This window comes from Lontra canadensis, unplaced genomic scaffold, assembly GCF_010015895.1.
Source record: "Lontra canadensis isolate GAN:19392208 unplaced genomic scaffold, GSC_riverotter_1.0 scaffold130, whole genome shotgun sequence".
NCBI lineage: Eukaryota > Metazoa > Chordata > Mammalia > Carnivora > Mustelidae > Lontra > Lontra canadensis.
In genome coordinates this window covers 3,036,449-3,048,482 of record NW_022631124.1, presented here as the reverse complement: position 1 = coordinate 3,048,482, position 12,034 = coordinate 3,036,449, and the positions used below count along the sequence as shown (strand labels likewise).

Sequence of the window (12,034 nt, the reverse complement as noted above, 5' to 3'; positions counted from 1 at the left end):
CATCATAAATCCCTTTCCCCAACCACTGTTCCCCCAACTCAGCGCACTCGTTTGTGTGCCCATAAGGACAGGCAGGGAGAGTCAAAGAAGGCAGTGGGTTACACTAGACGGCTCCCATAAAGCGTCCACCACTATAAGGAGTGATCACATCCCTGCCCTGCCGCCATGGTGCCCAACTGCCCCACAGAAAGGCTGTACCAGGCTCCTGAGGCCTCCCTCTGACTTTTCTGTCATTCTAGCTATTACATGGCCACCCACAAGTTTTCTGCAAAGTCTTTACTTTCTTTGCTTATAAATCAAAGACAGCATATGCTTGTTTACCTCACAATCTTTCTGTATGAATTAAATAGGGTATTAATTAGAAACAAACTGGAAAAGGTAATAAAGTACTATAGCAATGTTGGTCACTGAAAGGCGTGACTCAGTATACTACTACTGGGTCACAGGGAAGTCAAAAGAGTTATTAGCTCTTAATGTGTCTGCAGCAGAGAGCGATCCCCTACACGATTCTTTAAGCAAGTTTTAAGGCACTACTGCAAGTACATGTCAGGAAATCATTCCTTGTTCCTAATCTTTGCTCCAAGGGAGCTATTCCAGCATTTGCCTCCTATCATCCATAGGTGCCTAAGGCCATTTCCAAGCCTCCAGGCCTTATCTGACATTTCTATAGGCAGAAACTTTTGCCTTGAATTAAATCACTGGGTAAAAATATCACCCTTGCTTTACAGAATTAAAAAATGACGTTTTAATCCTTTTCAAAATCTCAATAAGGTTTTTGCAGAAATAGAAAAATCCATCCTAAAATTCATATGAAATTCCAAGACCCCAAAAAGCCAAATCAATCTTGAAAGAAACAAAGTTGGAGGTCTCACAATTCTGATTTCAAAACTTACCACAAAATTCCAGTATCAAAACAGTGTGGTACTGGCATAAAGACAGAAACACTGACCAAGGGCACAGAACTGAGAGCCTAGAAATAAACCCTCACAAATACAGTTAAATGATTTTGGATAAGCGTGTCAAGCCAATCAATGGAAAAAGGATTCTTTTCAACAAATGGGAAAATTTAATTTTTTATTTTCTTTTTTTAAAAGCTTTTATTTATTTATCTGAGAGAGAGAGAGAGAAAGAGACTGCGAATCGGGGGAGGAGCAGTTGGGAGAGGGAAAGGTAAAGATTCTCAAGCAAGGCGCAATCCTCAGGCCCTGAGATCATGACTTAACAAGAGTCGGACGCTCAACAGACTGAGCTGCCCACGCCCCAAATGGGAAATATATCCACACACAAAAGAATGGAGTTTAACTCTTATCTCATACCATATACAGAAATTAACTCCAAATGGATCAAATAAAACTCCTAGAAGAAAACATATGGGAAAAGCTTCATGACATTGAATTTGGCAATGATTTCTTGGATAGGATACCAAAGGAAGAGGCAACAAAAGTCAAAATAGAGAATTGGGACTACCTCAACATTAAAAACTTCTGTGCATCAAAGAACATAATCAAAAGAGTTAAAAAAGCAACTCATGGAATGGGAGAAAATATTTGCAATGATGTATTTTATAAGGAGTAAATATCCAGAATCTATAAAGAACTCATACAATTCAACCACAACAAAAACCCAACCAGATGTTTTTTTTAAATGGGCAAAAGATGTGAATAGACTTTTCTCCAAAGAAGGAACAGAAATGGCCAATAAGTACGTGAAAAGATGTTCAATATCATTAGTGATTAGAGAAATGCAAATCAAAATCAAAATGAGATACTACCTCACACAAGTTAGGATGGCTACTACTTAAAAACAAAAAAAAAGGGAAAATAACAGATGTTGGGGATACGGAGCAATTGGAAACCTTCTGCACTGTTGGTGGCAATATAAAATGGTGCACTATGAAAAACAGTATAGCCATGCTCAAAAAATAAAAAGCAGAGTTACCATGTGACCCACAATTCTATTTCTCAGTGTATCTAAAATAATTCAAAACAGGGACTCCAAGAGATACCTGTACACCCATGTTCACAGCAGCATTGTTCACGATAGCCCAAAGGTAGAAGCAACACAAATGTCTGTTGACGAATAAGCAAAATGTGATAAATGTGATACATATACACAATAGAATATTATTCAGTCTTAAAAGACTTCTGAGGCCTCCAACATGAATAAGCCTTAAGGACATTACACTAAGTGAAGAAAGCAAGTCACAGACAAATACTGTATGATTAAACTTCCTATGAGGTATCTGAAATCTCCAAATCCATAGGGACAGAAAGGAAAATGGTGGGTGCCTGGGGCTTGGGGCAGAGGGAAATGTGAAGTTAAAAAGTTCAGTTTTACAAGACAAATAGAGTTCTGGAGATGGTAGCACAACAATGTTAATGTAAAAATGAGGCTCCAAGCTGCAAAGTGAGGGACCCTGAATGACTGTGAAGGATTTGAATTCATCCTTTTATAATTTTTCGGGTGTAGGAATGGAATTAAAGTCCCAGAGGTAAGAGACCAGAAAGCAGGACCCTAGTACACAGCTTACTACCGAAACAAAACAAGACAAAAAGAAAAAGTATAGTGAGTGCAAGTATAGTGAGAATAGACTGAAAGAAGTGACAGAAGTTAAGTGGGACATAGACAACAAAGTAGGTGGCACAATCACAGGAAGAGGATGAAGGGGAAATTCCAAGAACATTTTAAAATAATTCCTGTTTTGCTGCAATAGAAGTCTGCAACTATCATTTATCTTGCTCTGGGTAGAGCTGAAGGCTGTGAAAATTCCCATATAAGGTAGTTTGTTCATGGTTATTTCCTCAAGCAGACATTATAGCTCCCATCTGAAAAAAGCATTAGGCATGTGGAAGAACTGATTCTTTTGTCAACACCATGCATATATACATTAAAAGCTGTGGTTCCATTCTTAATGATTAGTAGATTTGCCAAGACATGTCATTCCCCTGACTAAATATGGTTCAGTATCTAGCACTTAATGCCACAGTTTTCCTGTGGTCGTTACTAGCGGTGGTGATAAAAACTGGTATGACTTTACCACTCTCCATAAATGGCCCTTAAATCAGTAATATGCCTTACATGATACGGTAATGACTTACTTTCTTCTTTTTTTTTTTAAGATATTATTTTTATGTAATCTCTATATCCATTGTAGGTCCTGAACTTACAACCCAGAGATCAAGAGTCACATGTTCCACTGACTGGTACCCTACATCTTTACTTTCTTAATTTTAAAGTTTTAAATTTTTTGATAAGACTTTATTTGTTTATTTGACAGAGAGAGAGCGCACAAGCAGGGGGAGTGGCAGAGGGCAAAGGAGAAGCAGACTCCAAGTTGAGCAGGGAGCCCGATGTGGGACTCGATCCCAGGACCCCAAGATGACCAGAGCCAAAGGCAGATGCTTAACTGACTGAGCCACCCAGGGGCCTCCTTTACTTTCTTAATTTTAAATTTTTATTTAAGCATAGTTGAAACGCAGTGTTTACATTAGTTTCAGGTATACAACAGAGTGACTCGACAACTCTGAACGTTCTGCTCCGTTTTTATTTGCTTTTAAAGAGCAGTCCTGCTTTTCGTGTATGCTTTTCTTCTATAGTTTTCCTAAGAGAAGCTGCTCTCTTGCCCCATCTTATTTCCTCCCAATGACTTCAAGGCAGAGCCTCTACCCTCAATTTTTTAGGATGAGTCCCAATACCTTTCTTGGACCCATGCTAATTTGGTGCCACTATCTACATGCAGCAACTTGAAATGTGGCTAGCCCAAATCAAGATGTGCCATAAGTGTAAAATGGACTTGGATTTCAAAGATTTAGCTCACAAAATGTAAAATACCTCAATAGTTTCAATATGTTACATGATATGTACATAGTTTGGACATGAAACTGTTTGGTGTATGGAGATAAATATATTATGAAATTTAATTTTTCACCTGGATGCCTGGGTGGCTCAGTCAGTTAATCATCTTCTGCCTTTGGCTCAGGTTAGGATCCCAGGGTCCTGCTTTTCCCTCTCCCTCTGCCCCTCTCCCCTACTCATTCATGCTCTCTCTTTCAAATAAATAAGATCTTTTAAAAAAATTAATTTCACCTGTTTATTTTTGTACATGGCTACTGGAAAATTTTAAACTGTACATGTGATATGGCTCATGTTATGTGTTTACTGGATGGCACCACTCTAGATAATACAGTAAGCCTCGTTATGGAATAAAGAAATGTAGCCCAGAAAAAAAGGGGCAGTGGCAGCCTGGACTTTGTCTCCTATTAGCCAGGATAAATTTCTTCACCTGCAGGACAGATTCTTCATCTACAAATGTGGGCATAATAAAACCCCCTCACGGGTTCAAGAACTAACAAACAGAAGGAAAGCCTTTAGCATTTACCAGCACAAAGAGTATTTCTCAGTAAATGTTACTTCCCTTTTCTTTGAAGGTCTTAGAAAGCCCATGGAGTTGCTGATACAGTCATCTTGGGGTTCATGGAAAGTCTGGATCACAATTCTTTTTCCTTCCTTTCCACTCTAATTACTGCCATAGAATCACCCTTGCCAGGCAAGGCTGAGGGGTGTCTTCTAGGCAAAATCTATCCCCTTCCCCACACCTGCACTATTTATTCCCATTGCCCATTTACCTGCCATATTCTACCCTCCACCTCTCTATGGATCCATGTGTTAATAAATCATTAAAATTAAGGTTAAAATTCTGGCTGTGGCTCATTTTCTCTTAAGGACCATTATCAATAGCTCATTGCTACTGACTAAATTTAAATGTAGCTTAGTTTTAATTTTAGCTACTTCATGTGTGTACACTCCATTCTCCTAAGATGCATGGATACATCCTTTATTTCCCACTAGTGTCTCATCAGATACACAATGAATGAAGGACTTTATAATGGTCTGAGATATAAGCAAAATCAAGCTGAACACTGACTTTCAATGACTGACCAGGCCAATCAGGATTACAGGGAATGAAAAGCAGTTTCTTTGACTAAGAAATCACATCTGATTTGGCAGTCTGGGTTTATTTCTGGCTGATTCATCTGTGAAAAATTCTCTTATGGTTTCCTTCAAGCTGTTGCTAATAGTGTGCTGAGCTGGCAACCCTGAAAATATTCCTCTCTTGGATGATGCTATTTTCTTATTTTCTACCCAACTTTTCCCAAATACTTCCCATTATTTATTATAAATACCAATCCATCTGAAAGTCTGGCTTAAAGAAGTTTATTATGTATATGCATCAATATGATCTAGCCTCTTGATCTTATCCCACCTCTAACAACTCCAGGTCCCAGTGAGGCTGGGGGATGGAGAAGAAGGACCAGCTCCTGACAGATTTCCTCCCTTTAGAAAAGATGGGGGATGGTGACAGAATCAAAGGGGGAAAGGGAAAGAACTGTGAGGGAAAGAAAACATGAGAAGGGGAAACAGATTTAAGAAAGAAAAGAACAAAAGAGAGAGAAGAAAATCTCTGCAATCAATGGTATTCAGGCAATGGGAGAGTTTAAAGAGGTTCACATTTGTTTAGAAAGAGAAAAATCATGAAGATCATCAAATACTCAACAAAATTTGGTTTCTTTCAACCTTGAGCTCTAGTAATTCTGGATCTTAAAGGAGACATGTCTGAATGATGCACAGTAAAATGAAAAACAAAGAGAGGAAACAGTGTGGTGGTCCCTCAAAAAGTTAGACATAGGATTACCATATGGCTCAGCAATTCCAATTCTGGGCAGATACCCCAAAGAACTGAAAACTGGGATTCAAACATATATGTGTACTCTTCTGTTCACAACAGCATTATTCATAATAGCTGAAAGGTGGGAACAACCCAAATGTCCTTTCACAGATGAATGGATAAACAAAATGTGGTATACCCATAGAATGCCATAATATTCATCTATAAAAAGGAAATAAGTTCTGACACATGCTACAATATGGGTGAACCTCAAAAACATTATACTAAGTGAAAGAAGCCAGACGCAGAAGGTCTTATGTTATATAAATCCACATATAAATATACAGGAGGCAAATTCATGAAAACAGAAAGTGTATTAAAAGTTATCATGGCTGAGGAAGAAAGAATGGGGAATTAATGCTTAATGGAATATAGAGTACGTGTTTGGGATGATGAAAAGTTTTTAAAACAGATCGTGGCGATAGTTGCAGAACATCATGAATGTAATTAACGTCACTGATTTTTATACTTAAAAAGGGTTAAAATGGCATATTCTGTGGTATATGTATTTTATTATAACAAAAAAACAAGAGAGGAAGGAATGTTTCTTGACCACCTAAATCCCACCAAATATCTAGCCAGGATCCTTGTACATGTCAATTAATCATTACTAACTACTGATTAAGTATTATTGCCATTTACAGATGAGGAATCTTGTGACTGAGATATTTTATAATTTATTAAGAATCACACAAGTGGGGATCCCTGGGTGGTTGAATTGGTTAAGCGTCTGCCTTGGGCTCAGCTCATGATCTGGGGGTCCTGGGATCAAGTCTGCATGGGGAATCCCTGCTCAGCGGGGAGTCTGCTTTTCCCTCTCTCTCTCCTCCCTGCTCCCCCAGCTTGTGCCCTCTCTGTCAAATAAATAAGTAAAATCTTAAAAAAAAAAAAAAAATCATACAGGGGCGCCTGGGGGGCCCAGGGGGGTTGGCCCCCGCCTTCAGCTCAGGTCATGATCTCAGGGTCCGGGGAGGGCCCCCCACCTCGGGCTCTCCGCCGGCGGGGAGTCTTCCCCCCCCCCCCCCCCCCCCCCCGCCTACTTCTGATCTCTATCAGATAAATAAATAAAATCTTTTTTTTTTAAAAATCATACAAGTGGTAGAAGGAAGATTTGAACCCACATCTGGGAGCTCTAAGACCCAGTCTTTCAACTATACCAAAGTGTTTGAAGGATAAACATACTCAGTGAATAAATACGTGAACGAGAAAGGCAGCTTCTCCTTACAGGTCTGAAACTGTCAAATTAGTGACAAGAGAGATCATGAATGGCTGAATACAAAGAACCAGGTATCCAAATAGTTCCTCAGGCTGCAAAACTTCCTTTTGCATAGTTTTTAAGCCCCATAAATATATTGCTAAAAGAATATCTGCCTCTTCTCTCCCCTCTACCCAGAATATTTGGTAAAATTCATTATTCAATTTTTCAATTTTTCTATGTTCTATATATCCTATACCAAACTCTCATCTGGGGTGGGAAAGTACCTATCCTCACCGTCAACAATACCACCATATACCTGAAGAAATTTTTGGTATATAGTACTTTCCTATACATCACCTCATTTAATTCAATTAGCCACTCGGTAGGACATCATCTCCATTCTGTAGACTGGCAAACTATGCCCCCAAAGTGAAGCACTTACCTGGAGTAAAATCTGACCTACTATAGACACTGGGTAGAGGCAGTTAAAGAGGCACTCTTCCTATAATGCATCTTTCTTCTGAGAATGAATGGGCCAATCAATGTATTGATAAGAACTTTAAGGTAAGATGTAATTAAAAGTCATGGTAAGGTCTCTGCATTAAAAATATATACATAAGACTAAAAACACTTTTTGAAGTTGCCCTAACAGCTTCATTTTTTTCTCTGGGAACTCCTAGAGCTGCTGACATCAAGAAACAGTCAAGGAGACGTAATACTCCTTGCTACCCCCGGTGAAGCCCTGATTCAAGTGCCCATCACATCACTTGTTTGAGACCTGTAATGCAGGATGTTCACGTATCTATTCCTACCAACTGGAACTATTTCCCAGTCATCTTTGTATCCCCAGAACTGAACACAGTGCTTAGCATGGAGCAAATGAGTCAAAGGTCAACTGTGTGAAGGAATTGCTGATACATTCCATTCAGTTTTAACAATCTCCACTCTCTAATTCTCCAAGTCCATCCTCCACACTGCAATGTTACCATATCCCTTCCCTGCAAAATCACCCCAAAGCTTTATATTGCATTCAGGACCAGTACTCCATGTGCACTCCCTATCACTTTTTAGAAAAATTTTTAATAGATTTTATTTATTTGAGAGAAAGAGAGAGTGAGAGAGAGAGCATGAGAGGGGAGAGGATCAGAGGGAGAAGCAGAGTCCCTGCTGAGCAGGGAGCCTGATCCGGCACTCAATCCCAGGATTCCAGGATCATGACCTGAGCCAAAGGCAGCTGCTTAACCAACTGAGCCACCCAGGCGTCCCTCCCTGTCACTCTTACCCCACAAACATCTCACATCCTAGCACATTAGGTGCCTTTGAATTTCTTGGATTCATTTTATACTCATTTACGAGCACTCAGAGGTCTAGGCACTGGGGATACAAGAGGGAACATGAAAGACAAAGCCCCTGCTTCGTGGATCTTATAGTCTAGTGGGAAAGGGCGGGAAAGACATGGTATCTGAAAGAAAGAGGAACCAAGGGCAGGGCACACATCAAGTATGCCCTTGAAAACCAGAATAAGGACTCCAGGTTCCATTCTAGGTGAGGTGGAAAGACACTGGAAGATTCTGAACAGAGAAGTAAACTGACCTGCAAACCTTTGCTCAAGATTTCACCAGCGGTGGGGGAGAAAAAAAAAAGATTTCACCAGCTGTGGCTAGAAGAACACTCTTTTCCATCATTTTTTTTTTTTTAAGATTTTATTTATTTATTTGACAGACAGAGATCACAAGTAGGCAGAGAGGCAGGCAGACAGAGAGAGAAGGGGAAGCAGGCTCCCCGCTGCGCAGAGAGCCCGATGCGGGGCTTGATCCCAGGACCTTGAGATCATGACCTGAGCTGAAGGCAGAGGCTTTAACCCACTGAGCCACCCAGGCGCCCCTTTTCCATCATTTTTAAATGTTGAAATTTATTCATTCTTTGAGGCCTAATTTAATAATCAGCTAAATGGTGCTGTCCCTGAGAATTACAGGTCACTTCTTTTGGTTATCCCCCAAAACCTGACAGTACTCATGTTGGTCTGATTATGCCTGGTTAGTTGTATGTAATTTTTTTTTTACACAACTATGTATATGTTTACCCAAAGTATCTTATTCATTTTTTTAAATTTTATAAGCCATGCACAGTGCCTTGTTGTTGCAAACTAAAGTATGTATCCTTTCTATTAAGACCAAAGCAAAGTGGTCATCCTCTTTTTAACTTTTTCTTTCTTGTCCTTGAAAAAAAATAATTGTTTTCCTAATGTTATAAGTATTCCATATTTTACAACTATGTGTTTCCATATAAAAAACATATATCTACAAATATATAACCTATATAAAATAAGAAAGTCCCTTATACATCACCCCATTCTATATCACAGCTATCTTCCCCTCAAGATTACAATACTCCTGGAGATTGACTGAGAAATGTTTTCATAAATACCTTTAAATGTCTAAGGAAGTTCATTGTGTAAGGCAGATCATGTGTAAGGCACAAGATCCTTTTAGGGGTAATAATCACTTCTCAATAAATGTCTTACAAATGTAGATTTGGTGCATTAAGGTTGCTTTTTAAATGGCCTGCTAGTTTTACACAGACTTATACAGGTTCATGAATAAGTCTCAGATAGTTATAGTTGGCTCTTCCCCACCACATATTCACTAACCATAGTGTTAAACAGTATAGGATTGTTTATTTTAAGATCCTACACAGAATTTGGGTTAAAAGTATTTAATGTACTAAAATGACAAGAAGCAGTACTATAAAAATTCTCTATGTCTCTGGAGGACCATAAAGTATTATGGTCAAGGTTATTAATGTTTTCTCTGCAAATAGAAGGGTATAGCCTCCCTTCCTCACCCTCTTTGAAACCAATAAAACATGAAGTCCCTTTTACATATACTCAGTAATTAAATATGCACCCGCAGGAAGTTAAGAACCACAACCATTACACTTTGTAGCAGTGAAAAGAAAAATTTAATTAGTATGGCTAAAAGCTACTACAACTTACCCAAGATTGTTCCTGTTATTGGATATGCAAGTTTATACGAATATCTTTTCGATGAATGTCTTCTCTCAAACTTCTACTCCCCTGCTTTAATAACTTTGTACACACAGCCCCAACTCTGCAAAAGCAAGTCGATATTCCAAGCACTTTAACTGATGTGCCTCCAGACTCTCTTACTCTCACCTCAAGAATAAAGCATCTCCTTTCTGATACTTCTGCTCTTGTTTTCACTCATTTATCAGGGCTTGGGCAACCAGTTCCAGATCAGTGAATTATCTTTAAAAGCTCCTGTTTCCTATACTGTATAGTACTTCCTCATCTTAACCTTGTGTCTGTTGCCTTGAGCTATATTTAAGCCAATGAAACCAAGTTGAGGGCTTTTTTCCTGCATTCAGACAAATCATGTGACATGGTGTGTTACCCGATAACCCCAAAGCTCTGAAGCAATAAGGCAACACCCGTAAATGTCATAACTCATATCCTGTTAAGTTGTTTTATGTACCTTACTAAGTTAAGAAATTCATCCATAAACTTGTTGAAAGCATTTGTACTGTGCATAAAATATTTAGGGAAAAAAAAAACTGATCAGCACAGAAAGAGGTGGAACTTTCATAAAAAGATAGCCTCTACCCTTTTGGATCTTAAAAGTATCTACATGTTTGAATGATTAGAGCTTTTTCTTCTTCTCTAATGTTTTACCACTTCAGTGTTGAGCGGCTGGCTTTATTTTCTCTTCCTGGTGGCTCAGCCCAAGTTTAGAGACAGGCAGACCAAACTCCAGCAGACTGAGCAGGGGAAGCAGCTCCTTCAGTCCCAGATATCCTTGACAAACAGTGTAGGGAAGGAGTAGAGCCAATGCTAATGAGACCTCACACACCCGATTGAGTCACCTCCCAGGACTCCTGGGTGCCAAGTTTCCATTGAGGAATAATAAAAGAATCTTTGGCTGAGATGGAGGAACTCAGGAACACTAATTACAGCCTTCCGCTTCCATAAATGATGACTTCCTTGCCCTGACTCACTGAGAATACTAAAAGGAAGTTCCTTAAGCAATTTCTTTATTATAAGGCAGTCAATTTTAGAATGATAACAGCATTTCTCAGTTATAGGTGAATCTTTAAAATCAAGAAGACAACACCTCACCTTCACTTGTTAAGCCAATACTAGAGACTGGGTACTGGCAGCACTGTGAGATGGTGACCGTCAGCAGAAGGGCAGAAGTGAAAGGCATCCTGAAAAGCCATCTACTCCACAGGGAAGCAGTCTGCTGTGTGGAGAGGTGAAAGAGCTCACCTAAGGCAACAGGCAGAGTGAACTCAACTTCAGGGTTCTGCGCAGCACTCCCAGGGGGCATCTCACAGGCTCCAGTTTCATGGCTCACTCTAAAGCCCCACCATCAGAACTAGGTTTGGACTTCACACACAATACTCAACACTGTACAATTCCAGCCAGAGGACTCTTCTGGTCCTGATTTACTTACTTTTTTGGGGGGTGTGTGTGAGTGGGATGTAGAAGGAAGCTGGAAATACAAAAGCTGTTTGTGGGTGAGAAGCAGCCACCCCCAATTCCCACCAGAGACAGGACTATACCAGATAGAAACCCTGGAAAGCAGCCACCATCACTCTTGGGAGAAGGAAAATAGAACGGAAGTCTTCTGAGCAAGATTCCCAGCATATGGAATTCTCTTCAAGAAAGTAACTTATGTTACTGCAATTAAAATCTAAAAGAGGCAAACATCTGCCATTTCTTTGTGTCCCAGCTCTACTGATCACCATGCACCGTGAAGGAAATAGGGCGGTGTGATGGACAAAGGGGCACACATGCTTAGATCAGCAGAAGTCTATCTTTTTTTTTTTTTTTAAATATTTTTTTCATTTATTTGACAGACAGAGATCACAAGTAGGCAGAGAGGCAGGCAGAAAGAAGGGGGAAGCAGGCTCCCTGCTGAGCAGAGAGCCAGATGCGGGGCTCGATCCCAGAACACTGGGATCAAGACCTGAGCCGAAGGCAGAGGCTTTAACCCACTGAGCCACCCAGGCGCCCCAGCAGAAGTCTATCTTAAGTCCTTCTAGCTACCATCTCATCCCCTCCTCCTCTCTTTGGACAAATTTTTCTAGGC

General features: G+C 39.8%; 1 protein-coding gene across 3 annotated transcripts in view; it reads right to left on the bottom strand.

Annotated features, from left to right (window-relative positions):
- Nucleotides 1-12,034, bottom strand: part of LIMS1 (LIM zinc finger domain containing 1) — a 142,778-nt gene that overhangs the window by 76,244 nt on the left and 54,500 nt on the right. The window contains exon 2 of one of the 3 annotated variants that reach the window (XM_032842443.1): nt 9,919-10,033. The exons of the other annotated variants lie outside the window; for them this stretch is intronic. The gene's annotated coding sequence lies outside the window, so the exon portion shown is untranslated. The remainder of the gene's footprint in view (nt 1-9,918; nt 10,034-12,034) is intronic. 3 annotated transcript variants of the gene reach the window in all.